This window comes from Tiliqua scincoides, chromosome 13 (genome assembly GCF_035046505.1).
Source record: "Tiliqua scincoides isolate rTilSci1 chromosome 13, rTilSci1.hap2, whole genome shotgun sequence".
In the NCBI taxonomy this organism is placed as follows: Eukaryota; Metazoa; Chordata; class Lepidosauria; order Squamata; family Scincidae; genus Tiliqua; species Tiliqua scincoides.
The window spans coordinates 10,947,898-10,971,585 of NC_089833.1; the positions used below are offsets into that span (position 1 = coordinate 10,947,898).

At 48.5% G+C, this 23,688-nt stretch overlaps 2 pseudogenes; both read right to left on the minus strand.

Annotated features, from left to right (window-relative positions):
* Positions 1 to 2,878: 2,878 nt before the first annotated feature.
* On the minus strand, positions 2,879 to 3,001 carry LOC136633940 (5S ribosomal RNA; annotated as a pseudogene).
* Positions 3,002 to 3,702: 701 nt separating this feature from the next.
* LOC136633890 (5S ribosomal RNA) lies at positions 3,703 to 3,821 on the minus strand (annotated as a pseudogene).
* Between the last annotated feature and the right edge of the window lie 19,867 nt (positions 3,822 to 23,688).

Consider the following 23,688-nt stretch of genomic DNA (forward strand, 5'->3'; position numbering starts at 1 on the left):
GATCCCTTGAGGAGATAAGGTGTGGTGTCAGCTGCGGCCCCTGCTTGCTCTGAGGCATGGGGTTAACACCAGGGCCTTAGAATGCTGGGAGTGGGCTTCACGGCTGCAGCCACTTGGAGGCAACAAGGCACTCAGGGTTAAAAGGAGCACCTGGAGGAGGGAGAGTTTGTGGGCAGCAGAAGGAGGGCTGAGTACTGAGGATGGCTGGAACAGGGATGGCTGGAGACAGCTGGACAGTGGAGAGCTGTAGAGCCACTGCTTTGGGAGTTGGGACCCCACAAGCAAGTCACCTACTGGTTACCTTCCTTTTAGTTCTGGGGGTCAATAGTAGTGTTGTGTGCAGGGGTTTGAGCCAGGGGAACTAATTGGAGAAGAGTGGGCATAATTACTCTATATGGAGTTTGGAACGGGAATTTGGCAGGACTGAGAGGAGGTGTCGAATTTCTGGGGTCTCAGAAAGTGTTTGCATATATTGTGTGAAGACTGGCACTCACATTCTGCATAAGCCTACATGGTTTTATATATTGTAATGCATAGAAATTATGATTCATTGGAGAAGGGATGGAGCCCTAAAGAAGCTTTGAACCCCCTGATGACATTCCTCTCTGAAGCCTGCCTGCACATGAATGTCTTGTCAGACTGGGAGCTGCAGGACTAGACCAGGTGCTGTCAGTTTGTGCTGGGTTCCACCTTTTCAATGCAATGTGTGTTTTGAGTGCCTGCCTCGGTTCAAATTTGGGTGCAAGTGGTTGGCAACCTTCAGTCTCGAAAGACTATGGTATAAGCCAGGGGTGCCCAAACCCCGGCCCTGGGGCCACTTGCGGCCCTCAAGGCCTCTCAATGCGGCCCTCAGGGAGCCCCCAGTCTCCAATGAGCCTCTGGCCCTCCTGAGATTTGTTGGAGCCCACACTGGCCCAGTGCAACTGCTCTCAGCATGACGGCCAACTGTTCGACCTTTCGCATGAGCTGTGGGACGAGGGCTCCCTCCATTGCTTGCTGTTTCGCATCTGTGATGCAGCAGTGGCAGCAAAGGAAAGGCCAGCCTTGCTTTGTGCAAGGACTTTTATAGGCCTTGAGCTATTGCAAGATGTTCATCCATTCATATAAGTTCCATCTCTAATGTATTCATTTATGTAAATTTATTCAAATTTTAAATGTAAATTAATTCTTTTTTTCCCCCTGGCCTCCGACACAGTGTCAGAGAGACGATGTGGCCCTCCTGCCAAAAACGTTGGACACCCCTGGTATAAGCCTACAGCACCCAGTATTCCCAGGCGGTCTCCCATCCAAGTATTAACCAGGCCTGACCCTGCTTAGCTTCCGAGATCAGACAAGATTGAGCATGTGCAGGGTAACAGTTGCTGCTGTGTGCAAGTGGTCACACGTAAATGTCCTTAACCCATTTTTGCCCAGCCCAGTACACATTTAGTTCCTGTTGCGTATATGTAACGTTGGGAAGAAATGGCTTAAAGCACGAAAGTCAAAAGAGGGCACGTAGCAGGAGAACCTCTTCCTGGTACCTGTTGGTTTGAATAATAACATTTCGCAGGAAGGTAGTGAAGTAGGCCTCCTTGCTGACTGGGTAAGAGGCCCTTTTTCAAGTGGGTGCGCCTCATTTATGTAGCGGGGGAGAGTAACTGGCCCTCCTCACCCCAGAAGTGTCTTTTCTAGGGGCTGTCTGCTGGTATTCTTTTGCATCTTTTTAGATTCTGAGCCCTTTGGGGACAGGGAGCCATTTAGTGATTGGATTTTTCTCTGCAAACCGCTTTGTGAACGTTTGTTGAAAAGCAGTATGTAAATACTGTTGTTGATAATGATAGCAGACCTCGCAACGTTTAGAGCAGACATCTAACTTAGGGGAGATGGTCTGTTCCCCTTTCGGATGGTCCCGCCCTGACTCAAAACAATGCCCATCAATTGATGGCCTGGGTTTCTTCACACCAACCCAGTACAGTCCAGTTAGCTGGATGGCACAGCCTCCCCCCAAACCAGAGAGCCTTTGAGATCAATTTTGCAAGCCAAGCTTGCAGACCTCCTTGTGCCAGAGAGCTGCTAGAGGTCAGTGCTGGCTCACCCACTAACTTCTGCTTGCCTCGGAGCACACACCAGCATCCCTCCTCCTGCCCCCTGGCCTGCACAAAACCTGCCAGAAGTGACCAAAATGGCTGTCAATTTTGGTGGATCTCGCCTGGTTCTGGTGTTCTTCAAGAGGGTGAAGGAACTTCCCTCCAGTTATTTTGGGCCAGTCTGGACCAAGAGAGGGTGGGTAGGATGGCCTATATGATGAGCGCGCGGCGCTCTATTCACCTGTTGAGTGTGATGCCCAGACAGCACACCCCCCATCAGTGATGTCCCTAGGGTTTGCATCATCCAGTGTGGGAGATCAGTGCATCACCCCCATGGTGCACCTCTCATGCAGTGGGTGGCGCAACGCTCCAGTTGGTGGGCATGGTGATGCCCCACCCCTGCTGTTTTTTGGCTGTGACTTTGATAGAATAGAGGTATTTCAAAGCACTTCTTTTCATTGCGTCCTGTATGAATTACGTACCTTACTGTTGAATAAAGCCTTGAGATTGTGTCATTTTGTTGTGCTTGTATCTAGCCATGGATATGAGGATAACAAAACAGATTGGTCCCTATGAAAACCAGGATCCCCCTGAACGTGGGAATCCAGCCATGCACCCATGCGCGCTCCTACTCTGTTCAAGCACAGTGCTTTCTCACATGTGCTGATGTGTCGGGAGAGTCTCCCTGGCCTTGAGTAGTGGGAGATCACATCCGCATTTGGCCATTGGTCTGTTTATTCCAGGGGTGTCAAACATAAGACCCATGGGCTGAATATGGTTGGCAACCGTCAGTCTCAAAAGACTATGGTATAAGCCTACAGCACCCGGTATTCCCAGGCGGTCTCCCATCCAAGTACTAACCAGGACTGACCATGCTTAGCTTCCGAGATCAGACGAGATCGGGAGATAGTGTCCAGTATAGGGAGACGGTTGGCTACCTTCAGCCTCGAAAGACTATGGTATAAGTCTACAGCACCCGGTATTCCCAGGCGGTCTCCCATCCAAGTGCTAACCAGGCCTAACCCTGCTTAGCTTCCGAGATCAGACGAGATTAGGCATGGAAAGACTATGGTATAAGCCTACAGCACCCGGTATTCCCAGGCGGTCTCCCATCCAAGTCCTAACCAGGCCTGACCCTGCTTAGCTTCCGAGATCAGACGAGATCAGGCATGGAAAGACTATGATATAAGCCTACAGCACCCAGTATTCCCAGGCGGTCTCCCATCCAAGTCCTAACCAGGCCTGACCCTGCTTAGCTTCCGAGATCAGACGAGATTGGGCATGGAAAGACTATGATATAAGCCTACAGCACCCGGTATTCCCAGGCGGTCTCCCATCCAAGTCCTAACCAGGCCTGACCCTGCTTAGCTTCCGAGATCAGACGAGATCAGGCATGGAAAGACTATGGTATAAGCCTACAGCACCCGGTATTCCCAGGCGGTCTCCCATCCAAGTCCTAACCAGGCCTGACCCTGCTTAGCTTCCGAGATCAGACGAGATCAGGCATGGAAAGACTATGGTATAAGCCTACAGCACCCGGTATTCCCAGGCGGTCTCCCATCCAAGTCCTAACCAGGCCTGACCCTGCTTAGCTTCCGAGATCAGACGAGATTGGGCATGGAAAGACTATGGTATAAGCCTACAGCACCCAGTATTCCCAGGCGATCTCCCATCCAAGTACTAACCAGGCCTGACCCTGCTTAGCTTCCGAGATCAGACGAGATCGGGAATGTGCAGGGTTGTGGCCCCCCAAAAGCTCTTTGTCCAGCCCTCATGATAACTGGGCTCTCCAAAGCTGCCCTTTGGTAGCGCCACTTGTGCTGAGGTGCTGGGAGTGAGAGAGGAAGGCAAGGGACATTACGGGATTGGGTCAGACCAAGAGAGGTGATGGGGAGGCACTGCAAAGGTACTGGGAGATCTCAGTTATGACATGGGCTGCCCTTTCAGCAGTGCCGCTTCTGCCAAGGCATCATTTCACCAAGCACCTCTCAGCTGCTGAGCTGCAAAGTGACACTGTTGAAAGGGTGACCTGCATGATAATTGGGCTCTTTCATTTTCTCCTCTGTCACTTGCAGCTCATGAGTTTCTAGGTGAGAAAAAAGTGCTCATCTCTGGCCATCATCTGCTTAATGATGTCACTTCCTGCTTAATGATATCACTGCTGGCCCTCTGCAGGTGCCATGAGTGCTATTTGGCCCACTATATGCAACAACCTTGGCAACCCTGATCTATTCAGTATCATCTATGCTGACTTGTAGAGCCTCTCCAGGGTCTTGTAAGGGAGTTACAGTCCTGTCCCCTACCTAGAGCTCTTGAGGACTAGCTGCATTCTCTGACACTGGGCACCATATGCTAAATCCAGGCAATCCAGGACAGCCAGCCTGAACTGGTCAGGTCTGCTGTGCTGGCACCAGGCTAGGCCAGCTGGCAGTGCCACCGTGTGTTTTGCTGATACAATATGTTGAACGACGAAAAGGCTTTCTCTGCGGGCTTCCTTCAGTTTGGATAATCATTACCTCCAATTTGACAACAGCTGAACTCCTCGAAGAAGCTAGTGGGCTCGGCTTCCTTGGCCGGATGACAGTAGCTCCTTCTTCAAATCAGAAGGGACTTTCCGGCTGAAGATTTCTTGGCCGGACAGGCAGTGTTTTCAGCTTGACTGATGAATAAACTTATTTAGCACCTGTCAGGTGCCCTCCAGAGTATCCATCTCATCTACTTGCCTTGCTGTTCTCGTCGTAACTTCAAGGTAGCTATTATGTCCTGATAGTTTAGTCATATATGCCGATGAGAGGTTTTGGCAGCCAATTTCAGGAGAAAGAAAACAAGCCTACCAAAGGTCGAGAAAGCATTTCGGAGATGTTGACACACAAACAGTTGCAAGTCGCTGACTATTATCTATGATTGGTAGAGCTGTTAGATCAACAGACAGGGGGTTCTGCTGAAGCAGGAACGTTAAACTCTCTGGCCAGCACAAGCAGGAGATGGGCTGGAGCTCAGAAGCAGAACATCAACTTTGCATGCAGAAGAGGTGGGGTTGGGAAAGGCCAGTCTGGCTCTCTGGAGAGCCTCCCCACCAGAACATCAAAAGACCCTTACTAGATCAGGCCCAAAGTCTATATAATCCAGCATCTGGTTCTCAAAGATTCTCACATCTCTAACCAGATGCCCCTGAGAACTCAACAAACCAAAAATGAAGGTACATGTCTGCTGGATTATCCAGGAAACAGATAGAGGAATGTTCTTTTTTCCTTCTTACACAACACGAGAACCAGGGGACATCCCCTGAACTTGAGCGTCAAGAGTTAGAGCAGACAAATGTAATTAATCTATGGAACTCCTTGCCACAGGAAGTGGTGACAGTATCTGCCCTGGGTGTTGTTAAAAAAGGATTAGACCAGTGTTTCTCAAACTGTGGGTTGGAACCTGCTAGGTGGGTTGCGAACCAATTTCAGGGGGTCCCCATTCATTTCAATATTTTATTTTTAAGAGATTAAATTTACTGCTGCCATGGTACGTGACTGCATTTGGGGAAATGTTACAGATCTGAACTTTGAACAGGCTACTGTGTATATGCCTTTAACAATGATAGTAAATAAGACTTACTCCTGGGTAAGTGTGGGTAGGTGTGCAGCCTAGGATTGTTAAAAATTTTCCTGCTTGATGATGTCACTTCGGGTCATGACATCACTTCCGGTGGGTCCTGACAGATTCTCATTCTAAAAAGTGGGTCCTGGTGCTAAAAGTTTGAGAACCACGGGATTAGACAGCTTGATGGAGGAAGAGTCTTTACAGCTTACAAGCCATGATGGGTATGTGCAACCTCCCGATTTTAGAAGTAGGCTACCTCAGAACGACAGATGCAGGGGAGGGCACCAGGATGCAGGTGTCTTGTGGTGTGCTCCCTGGGGCATCTGGTGGGCCACTGTGAGATACAGGAAGCTGAGCTAGATGGGCCTTTGGCCTGATCCAGCAAGGCTCTTCTTATGTTCTTAAAACTACTACCACATGAAAAGTGAATACGAAAATCTCTCATAATGAAAGATAGAGCGGTTGAGGGTGATAGTATCCCCCCTCCCCCCCAGACAGGGCCTTTGCCCCGATCCAGCAGGGCTCTTCTGATGTTCTTATGTTCAGAAGTTTATTTTGCACATGGAAGGAGCATGCGACTCTCATGACTAGTAGCCATTGATAGATTTGCCCTCCATAAATTTGCCTTTTTCCTTTTAAAGCCAGTGGGCATCACTGCAGCTTCTGGCAGCAAATTCCATAGATTCGTCATGCTCCGGAGGGGCAAAGAAACCCTTCTTTGTGTCCACCCTAAATCTCCCACCAGTCAGCGTAGACAATGCAGAGGCAGCACTCCAGGTCAGGAATGCAAAGCCTCCCCTTCGTCCTTTCTTCTTTGTCCTATCAGCTCTCTCCCCTGCTCCCTTTTAGCTGAAGTGAAACTGAATTTAGGATCAGCTGCAATTCTCAGATCAAAGTACTGCCACTGAGATTCAAGTAAAAGCTGGAAACTGGGCTAGGTAAGCTTCTGAAGCTGATATTTCCAAAAAAAATGGGAGTACCATCATTTTTGGCTTTAAAGTCAGCAGTTCCCAATCTTTTCATCGCTCTGACCCACCTTACTCTCCATAGTGGATCATGGTTGAATGTTCAGTGTTGTGCCACAAAGGATTTCTGGGAGTCCCCAGAGTCCTGGTTACTCTAGGCCCACAACCCACTCCATAGGCTTCTGCAGGCCCCAGAATGCCTCACGGAAGCAACTAAAAGTCATGGAAACAAACCAGAAGTCACTTGCGGTCGCTTTCTCAAGGTCCGTGGAGGCCAAGGGAGTGGGTCATGGGCCACAGGCTCTTCTGTCCCCTCGCTCGTTTGCTCTAAAATTGAGTGTTGGGAGAGTTAGAACAGACAAAAGAAAATATTTCTTTACTCAGCGTGTGCTTGGTCTGTGGAACTCTTTGCCACAGGATGTGGTGACGGCGACTGGCCTGGACGCCTTTAAAAGGGAATTGGATAAGTTTCTGGAGGAAAAATCCACTACGGGTTACAAGCCATGATGTGTATGCGCAACCTCCTGATTTTAGAAACGGGTTATGTCAGAACGCCAGATGCAAGGGAGGGCACCAGGATGAGGTCTCTTGTTATCTGGTGTGCTCCCTGGGGCATTTGGTGGGCCGCTGTGAGATACAGGAAGCTGGACTAGATGGGCCTATGGCCTGATCCAGTGGGGCTGTTCTTATGTTCTCTGCCCACCTTGCCAAGCTTGGATGCGTCCTCCCTCCCTCCATGTAGGTCCGCCCGTGATGTGTAGGGGAGTGGGTGTGTCTCAGGTGGGATTGTACAGAAGGAACCAATTGGCACGTTCTGCATGGCTGCCTTCACTTGAAGAACAGCATGGCTTTTCTTAACTGATAGGATGGGCAGGGATATCAGGGGGGTGTTTAAAAAACTGGCGGCAGCTCCATTTTTCTTCCACAGAGCCACGGCTAACTATTTCATGGAAAAGACTTGGGTCTCAAGTCTTTTCGAGTCCCCAGAATACTCTAGGCAACCCGGAAAGTCTGCTTGTCGGGACAAGTTTTCAAGTTGAATCATGGGGGGGGGGTGAAGACTCATGACGTGACTCAAGTCAAACCACACTAGACTTGCCCATCCCTGGCAACACCACTAATTACTTTGGGCTCTGTTGGCCACTTCCCATGTCTGTGTAGACCTGTGGCACAGGACAAGCTCGGTGAATTTGCGGTTCATTTTTATGCATTGCATTCATGCGGCTTCTGTGCGCCAAGAGACTCTCCCAGGAAGGATGGGGGCGGACAAGGAAGGGGGGGAGTCTCTCGGGCACCCGCTCCACAATTATTACCCTCCTTTGAAATACAAAAATGGAAGTAAAGTAACTTTCTGTTGCCATGGTGATGGTCTCTATGCTGCTTTTCCATTGGCCAAGTGAATGTATGTTTCTTTGGGGGGTTCAAACTTAATTAACTGTCTCCCACCCACCCCTTTTTTTTTGTTTGACAGAGGAAAACTAAATGACATAAATTGATTTGGGGTCATTAGTGCTTGCCTGTGTATGTATAACACACTCACACACAAATAATCGCAAGGGTGTGGCTTCACTTTTCAGTGTGCTGGGGGGTCATTCTTATGACTGCTGTTCCACAGGACTGATATCCATGTTTCTGAACCAGATGGTGTGATAGTCTTGTGATATCTGGAAGTGAAAGTCTTAAGGTGTCTGTGGAAGTGTGTTGACAAGATTGACGTATTGACTTCCGTTTGTTTACTCTGATTCTGGGGGGCTGTCTGAACATGGCACAGGCAGGGTTGTTTCTTAAGCCATTCCTGCCAGACGTTGTAAGTACACAACAGGGATCAAATGTGTACACCTGTGGCTGGGCAGAAATGGGTATAACTGAGATTTATACCCTGCCTTTCCTTCAAGGCAAGTTACAATCTATATTGTAGCTGCGTCATGATAACGCCTCATTGGCTCTCAGAACAATCATCGATCAGTTTTGAGTTAAAGAAATCCACTTTTTGTTACATAAGGCAGTTGTGTTTTCCTTTTCTGATTATTTGGCTATAATGTTTGGTAGAGCACAGTTATTTAGACATGGTTTGTTTCATGGCATTCAGCATTATGTTGCCCATCAAATGGTATATAACACAATGCTATTATTCATAAATGTTCTACTTACTTTGGTAAACCTTTATTGGCATATAGAAAGTCCAACGATTATAATAAATATAACAAGGCAAGGAGATACAACTTTATCAACTATTACACTTCTGGCCATTGCCATATTTACTGCCGCCAGAAATTCTGCCACCAAAATGGTGATGGAAGGGGAGTAATCACTAAGAAGGATTGGGAAAGGATCAACAAGAGAAGCAGGAAGAGAAGAGAGAAAAGGGCCAAGTAGGTGGGACCTGAGATTATGATGGGCGGGGCACCGAAGATACACACAAACCCCTCTCGTGCCCCTCCCCCCTGCATCCCCTCTGCCTCACCACTGCTCCCTGTTCAACTTCCTGATACACACAAACCTGATGTGTATGTGGGGGAACATACACATGTGTATGTGTATGTGTATGCGGGAACATACACATGTGTATGTGTATGTTCCTGATGCGGGGGGAGGGGCACGAGAGGGGTTTGTGTGTATCAGGAAGTTGAACAGGGAGCAGTGGTGGGGCAGACGGGATGCAGGGGGAGAGGCACGAGAGGGGTTTCCATCTGAGAGGAGGAAAACTCTGATCCCAAACCTCCACTGCCTTGTGGCTACATCCAGTTCTGGAAAAGGCTTCAGGAGTCAACCTCGAGGCAAAATCCGGAGCCGGAGTCCCTGAGGCAGTTCATGGCTGAACACAGTCACGTTCTGGCAACTCCTGCGACGCCGCTGGAACCAACCGTATTGGCCTCTGCCTTTCCATTGGACCATTTCAGCGACATGGAGAGGGGGGATTTGCTGCATGGGAAACAGTCTATCCCCCATATCTACTTTACCCAGGCTTCGCGCACTGGAGAGGACACTCCAACTTCGCCATACGGCGTCGGCACAACACGGGAAGCAGCAGTTACCGGTTATAAGTCTTTGCTCGATTGGCGTAGGGCATGACGCCAGGGGCTGCTTCCGACGGTGGGAGAGATCATTGCATCTCATTGGGCAGTTACCGCCCGCCTTAAGCTGGGCAGTCCCCAGCCAGTAAGGTGTTGCCTCGCCACGGTCCATTAACCTCACGGGGTGCGTGGGGTTTAGGGTGAAAACCGACAAGCGGATCGACAACTCTGCACCATGCAACAGAAAACAGAATACTCCTGCCCTAAAGCTGGGCACCTGGAATGTAAGGACAATGACACCTGGCTTCTCTGATGACCTGCAAGCAATAGACGATGCACGCAAAACAGCTGTCATCGACATGGAGCTGAGCAGACTGCAGATGGACATTGTCACCCTTCAAGAGACAAGGCTGCCAGATTCCGGATCTGTCAAGGAGCGAAATTTCTCATTCTTCTGGCAGGGAAAACCACCAAACGAAACCAGGGAACATGGCGTTGGCTTTGCGGTCAGAAATACCCTGCTGAAATCCATCATCCCACCTACTGTGGGAAGTGAAAGAATTTTGTCCCTGCAGCTCCAGTCATCAGCAGGACCTGTCACTCTCATCAGTGCTTATGCACCGACTCTGTCGTCTCCAGCAGAAGCCAAAGACAAATTTTATGATGACCTGGCCACCACTATCAAGAAGATCCCCGTAAAAGAGCCATTGTTCATCCTCGGCGATTTCAACGCTAGAGTTGGTGCTGATAACAGTTCGTGGCCCACTTGCTTAGGTCAGTTCGGCACTGGGAAGATGAACGAAAATGGCCAACGCCTGCTAGAGTTTTGCTGTCATCACGGTCTCTGTGTCAGCAACACGTTCTTCAACACGAAGCCCCAACATAGAGTCTCTTGGAGACACCCAAGATCAAAGCACTGGCACCAGCTTGACCTGATTCTCACCAGACGCTCCAGCCTTCCCAGCATCAAGATCACACGCAGCTATCAGGGTGCTGCCTGTGACACCGACCACTCGCTGGTGTGCAGCAGAGTGAAACTGCAAACAAAGCGACTGTATCACACGAAAAGGGAAGGAAGACCTCGCATTGATACGAGCAAGACCCGGGATCAGAGAAAAGTAGAGGAATTTGCACGAGCGCTTGAGGAATCTCTTCCAGGCCCGGTCGATGCAAACGCATCCAACAGATGGGAACATTTCAAGAATGCTGTTTACAACACCGCCTTGTCCATATTTGGCAAGAAGACCAACAAGACAGCAGACTGGTTTGAAGCCCACTCTGAGGAGTTGACACCAGTCATTGAGGAAAAGAGGAGTGCTCAAGCAGCATACAAGGCCTGTCCCAGTGAGCGCAACCTGCAGGTCCACCGAGGTGCTCGCAGCAAAGTCCAGCAGACTGCCAGGAGATGTGCTAACGACTACTGGCTCCAGCTCTGTTCCGAGATACAGATAGCAGCTGACACGGGCAACATCAAGGGGATGTATGATGGTATCAAGCAGGCCCTAGGTCCAACACAGAAGAAAATTGCCCCTCTGAAGTCTGCAACAGGCGAGGTCATCCAGGATCGGGCGCAGCAGATGGAACGCTGGGTGCAGCACTACTCTGAGCTATATTCCAGAGAAAATGTAGTCACCGAAGAAGCGCTGAACAACATTGAGTGCCTGCCTGTGCTGGAGGAGCTTGACAGTGAACCAACCCTAGAAGAACTTCACGTGGCCCTGGACTCCCTTGCCTTTGGCAAGGCACCTGGAAAAGACAGCATCCCTGCTGAAGTCCTAAAGTGCTGCAAAGAGATCATCATCACTGAGCTGCATGAAATCCTTTGTCTCTGCTGGAGAGAAGGTGGAGTACCTCAAGACATGAGGGATGCAAACATCATCACGCTGTACAAGAACAAAGGCGACAGGGGTGACTGCAACAACTACCGTGGCATCTCTCTCCTTAGCGTTGTAGGAAAGTTGTTTGCCCGAGTTGCACTAAAGAGGCTCCAGGTACTTGCAGAGAGCGTTTATCCAGAATCACAGTGTGGATTCCGAGCCAACAGGTCCACCACTGATATGGTATTCTCCCTTAGACAACTGCAGGAGAAATGCAGGGAACAACGACAGCCACTCCTTATAGCCTTCATAGATCTCACGAAGGCTTTCGACCTGGTCAGCAGGGATGGCCTCTTCAAGATTCTCCCCAAGATTGGATGTCCACCCAGGCTCCTCAGCATCATCAGATCCTTCCACAAGGACATGAAGGGCACTGTTGTCTTTGATGGCTCCACATCACACCCCTTTGACATCCGAAGCGCCGTGAAGCAGGGCTGTGTTCTTGCACCAACCTTGTTTGGGATCTTCTTCGCTGTCCTGCTGAAGCAGGCCTTTGGAACTACAACAGAAGGCATCTATCTCCGGACCAGATCAGATGGAAAGCTCTTCAACCTCTCCAGACTGAGAGCAAAGTCCAAAGTCCAGCTGAGATGTCTGCGTGACTTCCTCTTTGCCGACGATGCAGCTATCACTACCCACTCTGCCAAAGATCTCCAGCAGCTCATGGATCATTTTAGCAAGGCCTGCCAAGATTTTGGACTGACAATCAGCCTGAAGAAAACACAGGTCATGGTTCAGGATGTGGACTTACCTCCCTGCATTACAATCTCTGCGCATGAACTGGAGGTTGTCCATGACTTTGTGTACCTTGGCTCAACGATCTCCGACACTCTTTCTCTCGATACCGAGCTAAACAAATGCATCGGTAAAGCAGCTACCACGTTTTCCAGACTCACAAAGAGAGTCTGGTCCAACAAGAAGCTGACGGAACATACCAAGATCCAGGTCTACAGAGCTTGCATCCTGAGTACACTTCTGTACTGCAGCGAGTCATGGACTCTTCACTCACAACAGGAGAGGAAACTGAATGCTTTCCACATGCGCTGCCTCCGACGTATTCTCGGCATCACCTGGCAGGACAAAGTTTCAAACAACACAGTCCTGGAACGTGCTGGAATCCCTAGCATGTATGCACTACTGAAACAGAGACGCCTGCATTGGCTCGGTCATGTTGTGAGAATGGATGATGGCCGGATCCCAAAGGATCTCCTCTATGGAGAACTCGTGCAAGGAAAGCGCCCTACAGGTAGACCACAGCTGCAATACAAGGACATCTGCAAGAGGAATCTGAAGGCCTTAGGAGTGGACCTCAACAAGTGGGAAAACCTGGCCTCTGAGCGGTCCGCTTGGAGGCAGGCTGTGCAACATGGCCTTTCCCAGTTTGAAGAGACACTTGGCCAACAGTCTGAGGCTAAGAGGCAAAGAAGGAAGGCCCATAGCCAGGGAGACAGGCCAGGGACAGACTGCACTTGCTCCCAGTGTGGAAGGGATTGTCACTCCCGAATCGGCCTTTTCAGCCACACTAGACGCTGTTCCAGAACCACCTTTCAGAGCGCGATACCATAGTCTTTCGAGACTGAAGGTTGCCAAATACTACACCAAAGAAGAATATGATCCAAAGTATCTGGTTCACGTGAACAAAACAGACATGATCTATTTGAACGAGGGATCTTAGGAAATCTCCCTTGGTGTATTGCAGATGGAAATATGTTCAGTCTTGCTAACATGAAAGCCCTTCATTTGCTCGGATTAATAAGTTGGACAAAATAATTCGCAGGGCGGCCAAGGGAGGGGGACAGTCCGAAAAAAAGGGGTGAACAGGTCGGATTCAAATTAGACAGTAATGTTACGTGCTCTTGCTCCCAGAGTTTGAGTTTAATGAGATGATGCGCTTTTTGAAGGTCCATATCAGCTAAAAGTTCAGGAGAAAGATCTAAGGAAGATAATTTGGCATGGATAAGTTTAGACCAATTAGATGAAAAAGGGTCTTTTAATAAATCTAATAGAATGGAATTCGGGTGAATATTAAGATGGAGTCTGAGCCAAAACTTAAAAGTGGAAGTCCAAGCTACAGTAGTGGGAAGATGAATGCCCAATATATGCCAATATATTTCTATATGCCAATAAAGGTTTACCAAAGTAAGTAGAATATAAATGTTTCCAAAATTTTGTCCACTAGTGGCCTGAGGGTGTCATCCGGCGTGGTTTGCACGCTCCCCTGTGGTGCCACTGCTTTAATCAGGGGGTGTTTGCAGTCTTAGAATGAGCAAATGCCAGTTCTCACTTGGGTAGAGCCCTCCCAATCAGGCTTAATTCATTGCTCAGGATGGCAGTCTTCTTAACACAAGCAGAGGAGCTGAGGGAAGCAGCTCTCTGCCACTTGTTTGAGTGGGTGCATCTTTAATGTACTCCCCTAATTGCATGAGGACTCTCAGAACCCATTACCCGAGTTAGTGCTAAAGAGGCTCCCACCCACCCCAAAGAGAATTAGTGTCAGATGATAACTTACTAATGGGAGCGAGGCAGCCATTAATGTGCTAATTAATTCAGTGTTAAGTGCCTGTGCAAAAGGAGCTGTGCAGCGTACACGGGTTGAGGGGGTTGGAAAGATAAGTTTAGCACTGCAAGAATGCGAAATAAGTTTTTTGCTGACAATGGGGACGTAAGCAACTGGGCTTTTTTTGCCTGCATTCCTCGTGACAAAACTTCATGCACAGTGGTGCATTTTGGAGTACAGGAGCTCACCTTGACATTAGGCATTCCCCCATAGCCATGACCCCATAGATGTACCCCGTTAAGACTTTAACAAACACAAAAATTAAATTTTAATTTCTCCTTTGAAGTATTTTCTTCTTCCACCACCAGTGGTGTAGCTAAGGGGGGCAGGGGGGTACATTGCCCTGGGTGCCACACCTTGAGAGGCTGCCAATCTGCACCCCTGATGCCAAGGGGATGCCAAGAGCTAATACCTCCTGATACCCCGGATGCCAAGGCAGAGCCAGAGCTGTCCCATCCACCATGCCTCCCTAGTGACACCTCTTGGGAGAACAGAAGAATTGGCTTAGGGTGTCAGTTCAAAGCTTCCCTTATTTGAGTGCTGCTCTTCAGAGTGAGATCTTGAGCAATTTCTGAGTAGGAGTGTGATAACCATCTCTTATCTCTGCCCTCGGAGTCTGACCCCTACAAAGCAAAAGTTCCCTTTTTAGCTGTCCTGACTAATTGATAAGCTTATCCTCTCTGTGAATTTGTCTAATCCTTTTTGAAAATCCATCTAAGCTGGCGGCACTGAGGAATTCGTGACGATAATTAGGCATTACGAGGAGTAAAGCTTCCTCGGTTCTGACTTGCTGATGGGATTTTTAAGATGAGGTTGATGCTGTCCAGATGAAAGCCCACTCCTTTCCACCCCATGTGCAGAGCCCATGAGAGGATGGTCTGGAGGGATGGTAATTTGAACACTGTCCTGTTGTCATCATTGCGGCACCCTATAGGAGCAGCCACATTTCCTAGCGATGCACCATTCTCCTTTCAGCGCCAGCTGTTCCAGATGCTACTGGAGTCAGGGGTGCATTCAAGTGTGGCACCGAGTGAAAAGAGAAGGGCTGTGAACGAGCTGGTGACATTAGCACAGATGTCTATAATGTTTACCAGGCTGGTAATTATACAAGCCGCTCTCAGAACAAAGCTTCCTTCGTTTGACGGCGAGAGATTGCTGGAAGGCGCTCATAGGTGAAAAAAATATTTGGGGTAATCTCTCAGAGTTAATGAATGTGGCACATGTGCAGCTTTTCACCTGTTTTAGAGCCAGAACTTAGGAAAAAATACATACATAAGTAAAATACGGGTGGCATATGTTAATTAAAGCTAAATTGGGTGGGGGTTGCTCTGCATAACTACACTTACTTACAGCTTTTGATATCTAAAAATACTATGCTTTCTCCCCCAAAGAATCTTTTGCAGATTACAATGCAAATTAAAAAAGCCAAAGTGTTACAAAGCAAGCAGTGTGGTATAGTGGTTAGATCAGGGGGGTTAGTTGGCTGTATGTTTCCTCGTACAGAACGAGCAGGAGCACTCAGGGCTGACCTATGACATTTCTTTTCAAGCAATCCTAGCGGAGAAGAAGCACCAGGTTCCAACAGGAGGTAAACTGAGGCATTTGCCTGGGGGGTGGAATACGTATTTGTCTAGGCCAGCCATTCTCAATCTGTTTTTGACTTTCAAGCCCCTTAAGAGCTCAGGTTCCAGGCCTTTAAACAAGGATGCAACACAAACAAACATAAAATTCCCTTTGCACAGCTTTCAGTCTGCGGCCCCCTTCAGATGTGCCAGAGCTCCTCCAGGGGAACATGTGGCCGCTGCTGAGAATTGGATGGTCTAGGTCACCATCTTTCCTAAGGCTATCTCAGAGACTCTATATAGCTCATGTTACATTTAGACCAGGGGTGCCCAAACCCTGGCCCTGGGGCCACTTGCGGCCTTTGAGGCCTCTCAATGCGGCCCTCAGGGAGCCCCCAGTCTCCAATGAGCCTCTGGCCCTCCGGAGATTTGTTGGAGCCCACACTGGCCCGATGCAACTGCTCTCATTGTGAGGGCGACTGTTTGACCTCTTGCATGAGCTGTGGGATGAGGGCTCCCTCCACTGCTTGTTGTTTCATGTCTGTGATGCAGTAGCGGCAGCAAAGGAAAGGCCAGCCTTGCTTTGTGCAAGTCCTTTTATAGGCCTTGAGCTATTGCAAGACCATTCATTCATTCATATAAGTTCATCTTTAATATATTCATTTATGTAAATTTATTCAAACTTTAAATGTAAATTAATTCTTTTTTTACCCCGGCCCCCTCTGACACAGTGTCAGAGAGACGATGTGGCCCTCCTGCCAAAAACTTCGGACACCCCTGATTTAGACTATCATCCTACATGTATCTGCCTGGGAGTCAGTCCTACTAGTCACAGTGGAACTTAACTCTCAGTCAAAGTGCAGGGGTTGGTCCTCTTAAAATACCTTCTCTTTTTCTCTCGGATATTTTTGAATCCCAGTTTCCAGGTTTTATTGGTCTTGAACTGCTGCAACCCATCCCAGTCATCTGGGATGAAATGAGATAGGTCAGTGGTCTTCAATCCTTCTCATACCGCAACCCCAATAAATAAAATATGAGACTGGGGACCCGCTATCAGTCCTGCTCCCCTCCAGGACCCCATCAGTTCATCCCCTGCCCCCATAACCACCCACTCCCCACCCCCATTACACCCTCCAAGCACTGTTCACTTTAACCAAATATTCTTATTAGAAAGAGCAGAAAAAGTTACCCTGACGTCTGGCACTAGTGAAAACTATTTTAGCTCAATAGCTAAGAACCTGAGTAGGCCTGGGACACAGTCTCCTAAAGGGGTACAATAGATGCCTCCCCCTTTACCCGGGGGTGCTCTCGTCCAGCGGTCTCCACCCTATTTCATTCAGTGAGTTGCTGCAACCCATGGGGGTCCCGACCCCAAGGCTGAAGAACCCTGAGCTAGATCTTTAATGAAGTATCATATGTTTCCAAACAGATATAAATGAATGGAGGAGAACATCCTGTCGTGAAGACATGCGGGATAGAGAATTTGCTGTTGTATAGTGTTAATAGGGCCTGGCTATGGAGTGTCACAAATAGTTCCTGAACTTCAAAATTTGCTCTCGAGCTGGATTTTCTGCCTTGAACTCAATAGCTCGCAGGTGTCCATCTGTGACTGGACTTTTATACTTGGTTAACAAGCATAGCACAAATCAGGAGTCCATCTTGGAATGGAAACAGTGGCGTCACGAGGGGTGTGGGGGAGCAGGCCACACCAGGTGACGCACATGGGGGGGTGACACCGCTATTCACCAAAAAATTTTAAATCTTGGTGTTTTTGAATCATACCATCATGTTGCATATCGTTCGATATGTAATTTCATGCGGAATGCAAGGAAACAGGCTGCATTGGAATATCTGTACTCTATCAAAAGTTATAGCCAAAAAACCAGTGGAAGCAGCGCAATGATACATCACCATGCCCACAACCCAGGGTGTTCCCCCCCCCCGCTATATGGGAGGATGTCCATCATGGGGGTGGCACACTGGCCTCTCACACTGGGTGACACAAACCCTAGTAAAGCCACTGGTGAATGTAAAAAATGAAAGAGGATTGTGACCATTCTGCTATAGAAATTGTCAATATGTTAAACCAAACCAAGGGTCACCGTGCGCTCCATTTCATTTTCATTCCAGAGTCATCTAATGTTGGCTTCCTGCTATCCTCCTCCTAAGCTTTTACCCACAGATTAAAAAGGAGCAGTTTATAATTCACTGCCGTTCATTTAAGTTTTTTTTTTTGTTTTTTTTTAAAAAGGAAAAATCAAATATATGGGGGGAAAAAAGAACTTGCTCATTATTAGCATATAAATGGGCTGTTCTGTGTCTCATCCACAAAATCACTTATATTTTTCAGTGATCACAGCACACAAAATTAATTTTTGATAGCCTTTTGTGAATTGGCCTCAAAATGTATATTTCTGTCTGTGAGTGTGTGTGTGTGTGTGTGTGCCTGGGTGTGCAAGTGCATTAATAGCACATTGCACCCGCTGCTATTCATACCAAATTTTGGATAATGAAGCAATTAAAATACATGGATTGAAGATCTTATCTCCTCTTTTTCCTCCGGCCCGGTTCTCCTTCATTATTCATGAAGAGATGTGTTTAATTCAGAGTGGTAATTAGATAGATATATATAAATATATATAGTGGTAAGCAGATATATTGAGTACAAGTTGTGCCTTATATTCTTGGCCGTACTCGAATTTATTTTAGCAAATAGATCTGTGGGGGACTCGAGAAAGAGAGAGGGGCTGAAGAACTGCGTGTTGGCACAGCCATGTGAAACCTTGTGCTTCCTACCGCAGGGAACAGAATGTCTTCAACTCAAGTTAGGCCGGATGAACTGAATGATTGGCGCAAAGGACGTTGCATTATAATTGCGTCGAGCGAACGGATTGAGGGGTTCTTGTTCAAGGCCATCTCTGCCTCAGATGTGATGGCTGTGCAGCTGTTGCCCTCTCTGCTGAATCATCAAGCCAGACTGCCTTTCGCGAGTCAGCAAGAGGCGGATGACGAAAGCCCCTTTGGCGCATTATATCCAGGGTGAGTGAATATGTGCAGCAAAGGGTGAGGCACACCTAACATGGATGGTCTCAGAGCTCAGCTGTGTCGGGTACCAGTGAAAAGCCACCCAACCGGCCCATTTCAGCCCCATTTGCCAGTGCATTGGGTGGAACGAGTCACCACACCCCACCACCCACTGCTAGTAAGGCGGGGGCCCTATTGCCAAGCTTTCTCCCACTTCTTCAGCTTGACGCCCAGGCATATATCTGCATATGACCCACAAGCCTACAGCTAACTGGAGGCAAAATCAGATGTTACTTTAATGCAGGAATGGGCGAACTTCCAACTTTAGGGATCCTGAGCCTTTAGCAATTGTATAGAACAGGAAATTTCAGCAGGTGCAAGTCACAGATGACAAGCTGCACCTGCTGAAATTCTCTCTCTCCTACACAATTGTTAAAGGTCCAGGATCCCTAAAGCTGAAAGTTTGCCCACCCCGGCTTTAATGGGTTAAAAGCAGGAAATGGAGTCTTAAAGGAGTCCTTTAAAGCCACCAAACGACCATCAGAGGCCCACTTAAAAGCTTCTGTTTGGGGAAAACGGCTTATACAGCGGTGTGTGGGTTTTCCCCCATTTATTTAGATAGTGCCATCCATAGATATGGCACTTTGCACAGAGAGAAATTCTGGGTCCCTGCCCCAAGGGGCTTAAAATCTAGATATTGATACAGGGGTGATGACAGGTGAGGGCAATTACATGTAACTGTTTTACTTTTTATATGTCCTTAAAGTTAGTCACAGTAGGAAATGAAGACGAACAGCCTGATCCTAAAGGCCCCCCATGCTGGCTCCCGAGTGTCGCAAATATAGTGTAAAGCATGTTTGTGCCAACTCAAGAGCACATACACTGGCACAATGACATGTTTCAGCCTGCTGGTGCTGGATCCAGTCCCTACACTGTCTGGAGCAGGTAGTTTTATGCCAGGCAGCACTGGGGGTGGGAGAGGGTTTTCCAGGGTGGGCATTTCAGGCCAGGAGGAGGGTGAAACAAGGGGAGGATTGATCCTGGGAGCGGGCAGGATCAGCAGCACCGAATGTTGGCAACCTTCAGTCTCGAAAGACTCTGGTATCGCACTCTGAAAGGTGGTTCTGGAACAGCGTCTAGTGTGGCTGAAAAGGCCAGTCCGGGAGTGACAATCCCTTCCACACTGGGAGCAAGTGCAGTCTGTCCCTGGTCTGTCTCCCTGGCTATGGGCCTTCCTTCTTTGCCTCTTAGCCTCAGACTGTTGGCAAAGTGTCTCTTCAAACTGGGAAAGGCCATGCTGCACAGCCTGCCTCCAAGCGGGCCGCTCAGAGGCCAGGGTTTCCCACTTGTTGAGGTCCATCCCTAAGGCCTTCAGATCCCTCTTGCAGATGTCCTTGTATCGCAGCTGTGGTCTACCTGTAGGGCGCTTTCCTTGCACGAGTTCTCCATAGAGGAGATCCTCTGGGATCTGGCCATCATCCATTCTCACGACATGACCGAGTCAACGCAGGCGTCTCTGTTTCAGCAGTGCATACATGCTAGGGATTCCAGCACGTTCCAGGACTGTGTTGTTTGGAAGTGCATGCTGTATCTCTAGCCCTACTCCGGGGCTTCAGAGCCCTAGACGGGCTGTTTGGATTTGTGCCAGCTAAATAGCTGGCACAGACCTGAGTATTCCCATAGGGCCGGCTGAGGTGTTACACAGGGTAAAGGGAAAAAAATTCTGTAGGGTGACCTCTAGGGTGACCTAGGATGGGTGACCTAGGGTGACCTCCAGCCTGCTCGTAACATGGGGTACAGTGCAGGCCATGTGCCCTGGATGTACTGGCACAGCTTAGGATAGTGCCATAAGATGTGTCAAAATCTTTAAGGAAAAGGTGGGTTTTAAGAAGGAATTCGGGCAGTTCCAAGCATTGGGGGGGGAGGAAGAATGGAGTCCTGGGTGGGGACTATCGTGCAAAAGCAACCACTCCCAGTGTTCCCCAGAAACAAGGGCTTGGACTCCATCCCTGTGTGGATTGTCACAGTCAAACCTGCTGAGCAGTGGTGTCACTAGGGGGTGCAGGGGGTGTGGGCCACACCAGGTGACATGCACCGGGGGGGTGGCAGTATTACTGGTCCAAATTTTTTAAATCTTTGGAACAATGCCGTAAAGTTACGCATCATTTGATGCGTAATTTCATGCAGAATGCAATGGAACAAACTGCGTTGAACTATCTCGATTCTATCAAAAGTTACAGCCAAAAAACCAGTGGGGGCAGGGCGACGGTGCATCACCACGCCCACCGCCTGGGGCTTTGCTCCGCCCACAGCATGGGAGGAGGTCCAGCATGGGGGTGATGTGCTGGGCTCCTGCACTGGATGATGAACAACCAAGCCTGGAAAGCCTCCCCATGGCCAGGAGTTTAAAGTTGGATAGCGCAGCGAAGAGCTAGCCTGAAACTGACACGCTTTTTAAAAATAGATAAAAGCTTCGGAGGCAAGCAAAACATATTATCTTTAAATAGATGTTGAATTGTGTTGTTTTTTTCCATTCCCTTGAAAATGGGGAATGAGGAGGGGGAGAAAAGTTGGCTTTTTGCGAAAGCAGAAGCTATTTAAGGACAGAGGAGACAACAAAGAGATGCAAACACACAAGTCTATTAATTCTATCAGAAGCATTTGTTCCGACAACAATGTGCTTTTGAACAGCCTTCAGATGGTGGTTTGAGTTCCTTGTCTTAATCTAGTGGCTGGAAACGGCTCAGATGTTGGGCTTTTTTGTCTTAAGGGAAAAGGCAACACGGCTTATTGTTCCATTCAATAGCAAATCGAGCAAACAAGAGATATTCAGGTTTTAATCAGTGTCGAACAAGGTAGGGTTAGCAGCTCTTTTCTCAAGGAGCCTCCCGTGATCAGAGGCGGAAGAACAGATGAGTTTGAAATCTCATTCTAGTGCATCAAAAAAACAGCACATCCTGTTCAGCCACTTGAGCAATCGGCAATATAAAGAGGAGGGGCTACTTTGGAGTCGTACTCCTTGTGTGTTTAATGTCACTCTGCTTTTATTTATGCGGTGGAAATGTGGTGCAAAGACAGCTGCGCACGGGCATATCTGGGCCACTCTTGTCTGAAAATTGTTCAGCTGTCAGAACTCCCTGGGATCTCAGGGTGAGGCTGGGGAAAAGTTTGGTGCCAAAAAAAGTTCAGTTTTGAATCTCCCAAGAGAAGGTTCAGGGCCACAAAAGATGGAGAGGGGGAAACATTTAATTTCTCCTGTGCCTTTAAGAATTAGACACATCCTCCACTTCCTGTCCCATTCTCTGCTTTTATGGGAGGGACTTTCTGCATTTACTGGCTGCTACCTGCATGTACTGGGGGCCTCCCCTACCTCTCTGGAGAAGGTGTACAGTATGGTATTGGGGGGATATGTGTTCCAGGACCCCCTGCAGATACTGAATTACACAGATAATTAAATCCGTGGGGGGGAAGGAGGCAGCACTGCAATTACTCACCTGTGTGCTGCACCCGGACCCAGGGGAGAAACACTGGTATAGCCTTATTTGCCTTGTCGGTTTTGCAGCTGCCCAAAAATTGTTGCGACCCACTGGTGGGTCCCAACCCACTATTTGGGCACCACTGCTGTCTCACGTTATTGACAGTACCCTGCTGAAAAGGGTTCATTATTTTAATGAAATTTAACCGCACCCAACACAGTTAGAAAGCATTCATTATAGCCTTGCAAGATCACCAAGTCCATGTGACTTAGTTAATTATACAATCCTAGTGGCTGTTTTCCCCCCTAAATGTGATCATGAAACAAAAGAGTCTGTATCCCTCAAATTAATTTAATTTGAGGGGGGAGGGAGGGAGAGAGAGAGAGATTCCCTGTTCTGAAACTAATTGGAGGGCTAAGGACATAAAAATAAAACTTCTTGGCTCAAACCATGAAATCGGTTAAGCCATAAAGTTAAAATTAGAGAGGAGCTGGTGTGCAACCCCCAGGATTCATCTCCTGTAATACCAGGGTGCTCTCACTGGCAGCGCATTACCCACAAATTTATTGTTCACTGGGTGCTACTTAAGCTCTCTAAGTGGTTGGACAATCGCACATTAGAGCATTGTAAAATAAAAAACGATAGGTGGATTGGAGAGAGGGGGGGAATACTGTAAAATAACAGGTTTAACCACTTGGTTACTGGATGGTGTATTGAAATCGCGGAAGATACTGCGAGGAGATAGGCTGTGGTGTCTGCAGCGGCCCTTTGCTCTGGTGAATCTGGGAGACGTGGGTGAAAGCCTGGGCTTTCAGCAGTGGCTGTACTGTACCCCTGCAGCCACTAGAGGCAAGGAGGTCTTTAGGGATAAAAGTAGTACCTGGAGGTTGGAGAGGCTGTGGCTTGTAGAAGGAGGAGAGCTCCACCCTAGGACCCGGTTCCCCTCCTTTTTCTCCCCAGAGTTGCAAATCCTATGACATCCCCTGGCCCTGCCTCAGAAATCTCCAGTTTTGGGGTGCATTTGGCCTGGTTGCCTTAATTGCCAACAATGTGTACTTTTCAGCCCAGAGAATTCAGGAGGTTGGGGGGGGGGGGAATCAAGGGGTATAACATTTAAATTTACATCCTTTGGGCAATTCTGGTTGGTTGGCAACCTTCAGTCTCGAAAGACTATGGTATAAGCCTACAGCACCCGGTATTCCCAGGCGGTCTCCCATCCAAGTCCTAACCAGGCCTGACCCTGCTTAGCTTCCAAGATCATGGTATAAGCCTACAGCACCCGGTATTCCCAGGCGGTCTCTCATCCAAGTCCTAACCAGGCCTGACCCTGCTTAGCTTCCGAGATCAGATGAGATCGGGCATGGAAAGACTATGGTATAAGCCTACAGCACCTGGTATTCCCAGGCGGTCTCCCATCCAAGTCCTAACCAGGCCTGACCCTGCTTAGCTTCCAAGATCATGGTATAAGCCTACAGCACCCAGTATTCCAAGGCGGTCTCCCATCCAAGTCCTAACCAGGCCTAACCCTGCTTAGCTTCCGAGATCATGGTATAAGC